The following is a 9500-nucleotide window of genomic DNA, read 5'->3' on the forward strand; positions in this document are numbered from 1 at the left end:
TCATACCGTCATCCTATATACAAGGATACCGATCTAACCGATCACCAAACATAGCATCATCCTATATACTAGGATATATATCTAACAGATCACTAAACATAGCATCATCCTATAACGAGGATACAATCCAAAAGGGATCGACCTTGGTGCCTTAGACCCTGTTGATATAGTGAGAAGAACTCACCTCACAATGTCGAACTGTACTGAAATCTCCGACTGCTGACTCACCGAGAATCCCAAACTATCACAATAAATGAACACTAAGTCAACAGTTGAATACCAATCTTGGCTAAGGGTCCAAACATATGGTGATAGTCCATTCTATCTTTTCCTTAAATTGGGCCAAAGCCCAACTCAAATTCCTTAATCCAAAAGCCTAATATACAAGGCCCATAATTGGCCCAATTTTCCAAATTAGGCCCAACTCCATAATTAGGCCTCATCCTAAGATTCATTTCCATAATTCGCCCAAGACAATACTATTTAGAAAGCCCAAAAAGGGTCCAAACGAACTAGCTCAAATATGGCCCAATCCCGAAGCCGAAATCGCAGAAGCCCAACAGAAGACATACGTTGGGTGTACTCCGAAGCTACACAGGTCGAACGCGAGCCTCCCGTTGACTGGAAAGTGGGGACGTTGACTGGTACGCAGGGTGTACTGCTCTCTATCCGGGGCGTACCCTCGTTGTTCTCAAAACTCAAATAAGTGCTTAATGGCTTAAACACTTAAGCCTAAATTTCATATCCATCGACCAAATGTGTCTTAGAACCATAAAGTCTCAAACTTTAAGACTTTAAAAGACCAAAAAGTTCTTAATGCAAGGTCTTAATCCATTAAGACCTCTCTACCACTTGCATGGGACACTTCTATCCATTGGGACCTCATTTTTATCACTTAGAACCCTTCCTGGGGTCTGAAAGGACAGGTTAACACGTCCAAAACATAACATGCACAATATTGGGACTTTTTGGGAAATGAAAGGTGTCAAAAAGCTATCAAGGCAAGATCTACATCATATAAGCACAAAGGCAGAAGATTTTTACCTCCTAGAGCTTCTAGAGGACAAGATAATCACAGATCTTCAAGCTTACCTTCCTTCTCCTACACCTTTATTGCAACTTCTTCTTCTTCAACTACGCAAAACACACACTTTTAGCTCATACACTCAAGAGAGGGGTTAGGGTTTGGGGAAAATGGCTCAAGACTATGCAAGCTGAAATGGTAGAGGGTTATGAGCGCATAGGTATACTTATATACCACCCAAACCCTAAATATTAGGGTTTCCATCTAACGTGAGTACGCCCAACGTACATAAGTGTACACCCAGTGTACTAGGGCGCGCCTAGTACGCTCAGCGTACCCTTATGTACGCGCAGCGTACTCCTCTTGATCCCAAAATTACAATATTAGCCATTAGGGCATCTCATGGCTACACCCTTCCATCCCCAAGGTCTAAAAATGACAAAATAATAATGAAGGGAGGATTCGAAAATACCTACAAATTCTGGGATGTTACAATAAGTGGAATGAATTTGTTGATAGGGCTCATACGAGACATCCGAAGCTGACTCGCGCCCAAGTTGAATCCACTCTCATCTCCATGAGAAGCGGGCCATTCAGAGCAACTTACTATTCGTTTCTCCCACAGATGAAGAAACGGATCAAGAGTTTGCAACAGGAGAGGCTCTTGAAACCATAATCATCCCGGATGATCCTTCCAAGTCTCCACGTATTGATGCATTCCAACCGCGCTCTTCCACTCTTCTCCTCATTCAAGACTTTGCAAAATCCTTCTTCTTCAAATCCTGTATATGACTTCAGACTGTCATCATCCTCCTCGGAACATGTAGATGAAGAAATCCAGATTTATGACAACGTCCTAGAAACTAAGGAGGTGAAACAAAAACAAATTCTCCTCAAGGCAATCCAACAGAAAATAATCCCTCTCCTTCCAAACCTTAAGGCGATAAAGGTGGTGATGATGGTAAGTCTGAGAGTTCCACCTCGGACACTGGATCATCAGATGAAAATATTGCAGATCTATTTTCCCTTCTGGAACTCCGAGACAACGTAGCAACAGTTGTCTCCAATGTCGACTCATTTGATAAATCCATGGCACAATTAGACTCCAAGCTTGATGAAAATGTTTCCAGCCTCGACTCAAAGCTTGATGTCATTCTCAAGTCTCTCTCCAAGATTAAGCAAACTCGGACCTCGGAAGCTAAAAGGGCAGATCAACTTGATCAGCTCATTTCCCTACGTTTCAAGCACACGTGGGAAGAAGTCGAACAAAAAATCAATGACAACTTGGATCACCACATCTCAGTCACCACCATCATACTGAAGATCCACGACGACATGATCAAAGCAACAAACGATTTGATCTAGCAAACACATGTCCGTCATGAGAAACAGATCTAGAGGTTAGAGAAAGAGATCGGGAAGAAGGACGAACTCAACCTCATCATGCAACAGGTCCTAATCAAGCTGCTCCGAGCTTGTTTGACGTTCCGAACAAAACGTTTGACGAAATGTTCTCCATCCTTGTTTGATGTTCCGAGCTCGATCATTTGAAAGCCCATGCCCCCACTGCCTAAGCATACGATGCTCTCTCCAAGCAAATCAATATGAGCTTCCATAGAGTATTCAAAAGATTATTCGAAGTCCAAGCCAATGCTAAACTTTCCTCGGATGTTGGGCCCTCCAAAGCAAGAGGGGGAGAAGGACCTGGTCACAAGGGTCGAACTATTCAATGGAAACCTACATCGGAGTTCTCTCTCCGAGATGAATCTGATGATGATGTTTTACAGGTTGAATTCATGGACCCTCCAATAAAAGATGATGATGAAGAAGAAGATGACGAGTTAATCACAAACGTTGTTGTAGGACTTCAAGCTCCTCGGGAATATCCAACTAAGGTTCTATCGGAGGAAGAAAGAAGGATATGGTCCGTTGTCACTTGGCCATCATCCTTGGCATATGTACTTTTAAAAAGCTGTGAAATGGCTAAAAACAAGACTAAGATCATCGTTGATGCATTCGGAGCTACTCTGTCCATGCTGCCTCCTATTCCTTCTCCGAGAATCGTCCCAATTGATGAAGGTTCTCCTGCTCGGAAACCAGATGATATTCCCGAAGAGCCTCTGATCACTCCTCCTCCAGAGTGCACTATCTCTGACACCATTCAAAAAGTCATTTCTGACTTGAACAGACTGCATCAAGACAAAGGGAAGAATATTGCTGAAGAACCAAGCAGCCCTCAAAGAACCTTCAGAAAGTCTGAAGGCTGGTCTCAAGCTCAAATTGATCAACCACTTGAAGAGAGCATCCGGATCCAAGCATTGAAAGATAATCCAAATCTGATGTTGGGCATATCCCTACTCTTCCGAGAAGGGATAATTCACGATCAAGACATAGTGCCCTTCATGTACTTTGATCTACCCGCGCAAGACTCTGACCAAATCGATCTCCCAATCTCTCCCTTAGGAAAGTATTCCATCAAGTTCGCTCCACTTCATCCCAATGATGATCCTTAAACCATCATCAGAAGTGAGCGAGAGAGGTTGAAGACATTCTACTCCGTTAATGCATGTTCTCATAAGGAAGTGTGGTCTCGGAAGAGAATAACAAAGATTATTGGGTTTGGAAAAAAGTTTCAAAGCAAGTTCGACCTGGATTACATGTTGTACAAATACTACATCACTCGGAACAAATAAGCCACAATCACCATCACGGATGCAGATTTCCCATCCATCAACCCAAACGATATTCTCACTATTGCTGCTCATTTCCGAAGTTGTCAAAATGATCATTTGAGCATCGGAGCATACAGTGCTGCGATTAACTTTTTGAAAGATTATGTAGCTGAATTCTGCAGATCCGACATTGAATTCGCACACTTGTTTGGAACTTAAAAAAGTGTTGGTGAAAATTTCAAGTGAACTTCCAGAAGCCCAAATTCTAGAAGAAGGTCTGATTGAAGAACCGGAACTCGGATACATCTATCTGAGAAAGAAGACCAACAAGAAAGAATTCTTCTGAGTCATGGATAAGAATCTCGTTCCTTGAACCGTTCTGCAAAAGTTCATCGCCAATGCCGCCAAGAGTGATGCTCTGGAGCATGTGAAGAATAAGTTTATCAATCATCTAAAATGTTATGTGGAAGCCCGAAGTTGGCTCTACACTGCTTACCTCTTCATATCCGAAGATGCCAACTAAGTTGACTGATTGCTAAGTTCGCTTAAGGGGAGATTGTTGATACATGAAAAGTAAACCTCTAGCAATCTGAAGCAATCAAGATCTGAAGTCAGATTGTTTCTTAGATGTGATGAAGTTCTAATGCCAGATCAATTCCGAGATCAAGATGTTCAGAAGTCAGAAGTATGTACTAGCATTAAATGCTTTTTGTCTTTACTTTGATGTAACAGTTCTTAGGACTAAATCGTGTGAATCTTTTAAGTGTCAGATTTCAAACACTTAGTTTTATCCAGTCCTTAGAATGTGTCAGTGGTTTGTACTAAGTTCCTCCTTTGCTATATAAGGAGTGAATGTTTCATGAGTTTTTTTAACCAAGAATAGAACTCGATATTCTCTTCACATCAATCTATTATATCTTGCAAGTCAAACTTCATTCATTTACATTCTTCTTGTCTTAAATTGTCTTTGCATTGATTATACTTAAGTTTACTTCATTTATTACTTGAATACTTTGTTGATTATTTATCTTCAAGTCTTAACTAGTTTACCAGATTCGACTGGAACTACCTATTAAGAGCATACGTTGATCTTAAAGATTAACTCAAGGTTTGGGTTTTAAAACCTTTTTCTTGCGCATTGATTCTAGTTCTCACAACAATGAATTCGAATTCCAAACCCAAAGTTATTGAAGATTCTCAAAATTGTTATGAAGATGAAGCTAGATCGTTGAAAATTGAGAAGAACAGATTGTACAACATGCATCGTGGGTGGTACAATATGAAATTTGGTGATTTTCTTGTTCCGACAAAAGAATCGAGATCTTCCATAATCGATTCGAGTATTGCAAATGGAAAATGAATTTTCAAGAAGGTTTCTCAAATTCTCAAATGGTTCCGAAAAATTCATATTGAGATCGATACCTTGTTCTTGAAGATGCAATGATGAACGATCAAGGTTTTTTCTCGAAATCTGAATTCAATCTGATTTTCAATTCGTGCTTTTCGTCTTTTATTGTTGATCGTTTTGACTTGTTGGGTCTATTTTGTTTCAATCCCATTGATGATCCAATAATTTTTTTAGATCAAGCACCAAAATCAAAATCAAATTATCAATATTTTTTTACTGTTCTTTGATCCATACTTCGAAGTCCAAACCAGATTTGTTCACTGTTCATACTTCGGAGCCCAATCCAAGAGTTTTTGATCCATTTTATTTTCTATCAATAATCTTATTAATAAGCCCAAATATCATATTCATCTACTGTTCATTGATTCTAGTTCAAGCCCAAATATCGATTCTATTATTGTTCCTCAACTCAATTCTGAAGCAGATTAATTCCGAGTAGCATATGTTCGTTCTCGTATAACTCAAAATCAGGATCTTACCATACACATTTCATCTAAACAAATTGAAGCCAAAATTCAAATCATTGACTTCCAATTCATCATCGATGTATCTTTTGTGAATTTCAAAATCGAATGGTATTGGTTGTTGAGTCTTGAGTCAAATCAGTTTTGACATTAAGAATCGAATGTACTTGGATTAGAGTCGAACACAATTTCGATTGTTGCTGCATTTTGATTCGAGTCAAGAAATCGATTTTGGAAAAATTTAAGTTGGAGTCTGTGACAACTCGAAATTTGTATCTTGTACAGTCATTCAATTCAATCAAAGGCAGACTCGTTTCTGCTATCTTTTAGCATTGTTTAGGGTCTATTTGAGTGTTATAAGCCTAGTACATTCAAGGTTTGGGTTTAGGAGTGAGTTAAATTAAGTTCTTCGTATAGCATTCGAGCCAAACACTCCTTCAAGAGGAGCGTATGGCTGTACACACGAGTGTACGGCCGTACACTCAATATGGTCGTAAACTCATGTCCATATATAAGCTATTCCCTCATTTTTCACACTTTCTCACACACTCAAGTCAAGAGATCGGTTCTCTCTCAAGTATCATCAAGATTCTTCATCCTAATCCTCCAAAAGTGTAAGTGATTCTTCATGTACCTTGTTATACTTGAAAGACCACTAGATTCAAGCCTTGATTCTTCATGATTCAACATCCCTTCATGATCTTGAAGGAAGTACGGCCGTGAACCCTTCATAGGTTCATTGGTCGTACACACCCCAAGACCTTCCAAAATGAAAGCTTTGTCCATCTTCTTGTTGTACATTTAACACACTAGTTTACCCATGGATCAAACACCCCGTTTTGCATGCTTCTTCCATGAGTGTACGGCCGTACACTCTATGACCGTACACTCTATGGCCATACACTCCATGACCGTACACCCGATGGTCGTACACCATATTGGCCGTACACCCCTTTAATGCAATCACATGTGATTGTAACACTTCAATTCAAGTGTTTCCTAGTCCCTAAAGTGGTTTCCTATCATAATTGGTTGTTATATACACTAATTATATCCATATATGTGTCATTATATCCTTAATAGGATCCGTTTGTGCTCAAGACTTCTCTTGACACTTAGCATCCTATATCGACCTTTCACTCGAATCACTCACTACAGGTGAGTTCATACCCCCCGTATTTTCATAATTTTTACTGTTTTAAGGGGGGGAATACAAGTCTAACACAAAGATTTTGTGTTATAAACAAATGGTTTCAAATATCTTATCAAAATGGATTTCAGTTATCATCAAATCAAATGGTTTTCAAAGATTATATCAAAATGACATCAAGTCATCAAAATGTATTTCAAATTATTAAACTTCTTTTAAATATTTTTATAAACTTATATTTCTCCTAGAAATCATACTTGTATATATATATATTTTTATAAATAATATTTAAAAGGCTTAGGATTGATAACCCACTTTGGTTCCTTTTCCTTGTTTGGATGTGGGATTATAAGTATCAGTTATTTCTCCGAGTGTCATTTAAATTTTACTTATATATATTTGTATATGTATACAAGTATAAAAGTTAGTTCATTAAGTTCAAATACCCTTTGTAACATGTTGAGCAAGGGGTTGCATTCATGAATACTCAGTATCAATTCAGAAAGTACATATAAATTATAATACGTATAATTTATGATTCACAGAACATTAATTCACGATTCAAGTATACTAAAGTACATTGTTTTACAAGAACAAAGGTTTGATTCAAAACTAATCAATGATATACATCTTTCAGATACATGTTAAGAATACTAATTCAAAAACATACTGTCAATCATTTATTTCAGAATGATTGGGTTTTCATAACTATTATACATGTAACGTTTATATGCTTTTTATGATTCATTTGATATATGTTGTTTAATTCATTTAAACAATATAGTTAAAGTCCTGACATTATAACCAGAATCTCCAGTCGGGGATCGAAACAATGTATGTATAGATCTATATTGGGATTGAAAACCCCGCACTCAGACTGCTAGCTACAGTCAGGCATACACGCCTATGAGTGACAATTGTTATCAACAGCTTTCAACACCTTCAATGCGTTGGGTCAGGCCATCTAGTCTCAGTATGGTTATAATAACTCATAGAAAAGATATTAACAATACGTTGGTGTATAATTAACTAAACTTAAGTACATTTTCAAAGTACTAGTGTACAAGATACAATTTACAGTATTACATTACAGTTTACAATAACAGTTGATGAAACCAAGCACACACTCAGATACAAGTTTACAAAAGGATTACAAATACAGAACACTGGTTTACAAATAGAACAGTTTTATGTAACTAAAACTACTTTTCATATACAACAAAAAATGTAGGATTTTTTGGAACAGTTTACCTATTCAAGAAACATAAAACAATCTTTCAAACATAAATACTTATGCACTCACTCAACTTTATGTTGATGCTCTCTTTTCAAATAACTTGTATTCTCAGGGAACCAGTAGACAGGTACTCCCCGTGCTTTTGAGAAGATGGAGCTATTTATGTCTTGTCTTCTTCTTTTGTATAACTATTTGGTTTCAGTATACAATGATGAAACACATGTAAATACTTATACTTCTTAAATACAGTGGTTGTTTGTACTCTGATTACGATAATGCATGTGTTGTGATACTACAAATGAAGTCCTCCACCCCCGGACGTTTCCGCCGTCTGGTTTGGGGGTGTGACAGATTGGTATCAGATAATTGTTTATAGTGAACTCAGTATATCAATCCATTAAAGATATACAAACTATAAAGACATTTAGAGCTAAGAGCTCTTTCTACAAGTATACTTTTTAAAAATTTAAGTATTTTTACAAGAAGTATACTAACACTCATACCGACAAGTACAGTATCACAGTCATAAGAACTTAAAAGTATTTGGATGTTGGACATTACAGTCAAACCTGGGCAGTTATGTAATCATATCTGGGATTAATATAGCCTGATCAACTATATTGATTTGAGATATGACCAACATGTCTTTGGGAGTGATAGTGGTGTTGCGACATGTCTAAAACTTACCAACTATACATATTCAGAAGAACTCTAGAACAGAACATAAAGATTAAAATACTATATGGGTATTTTAGGCACTATATACTAATAACAAACATGTGAAAACAATAGAACAATTGAGGGTAGAACTATAAATATTAAGGGTATATTACAGTTATGTATAATTAAAGCTATATAGACTTAGAATAAGTGATCTAGCTTCATTTCTTGTTCCTTGTTTGGTTGTGGATTTAGAGCCGGGTCATTTAATCAAAGGTCCATTATACCCAAGTTATATATAATTAGTATACACTTTATAGTTATAGTAATACCTAGAAGAAGTCATACAGAATACATTACTTGTTAACTGTAAGTCTCTCTCGTAGAAACTTGTATCCTTAATCTATCGTTACTAACTATATTCTATATCTCTTATCCCTATTCTCGCTTAGATAACAATAGCTGGATTTCATCTACCTGGAGACCCTTATTTTCCCAATCAAGGACAAGATTCAGAGCCAGAAGAGAATCATGAAATTCCATTAGATGATGATTTTGCAGAAAATTTTTGCTGAAGACAATGATTCCTCAGAAGCCTATAATCCACCACCAGATGCCCAGAATCCTAATCCACGACAAAATTTCCAAGGTCCGACACCTTCATGGGCTGAGAACTTGGGTAGGTGGAGCCGAGAGCAAGGTCATCCCTTACCCTACAACGGAGACCGAAGCTTCTACAACATAAGTGAGGGAGGATCTGCAGACAGAGTTCTCCCTATTTTGGTTTGCCGAGTGGCTCGAAATGTTGAGCTACGAGTGGCAGCCATTCAACAAACTATGGAGGTTGATGCGGACACGAATGCCAATACGGATAGTATTCGTAAT

This window comes from Lactuca virosa, chromosome 5 (assembly GCF_052849685.1).
Source record: "Lactuca virosa cultivar CGN04683 chromosome 5, Lactuca_virosa_CGN04683_v6, whole genome shotgun sequence".
Lineage (NCBI taxonomy): Eukaryota > Viridiplantae > Streptophyta > Magnoliopsida > Asterales > Asteraceae > Lactuca > Lactuca virosa.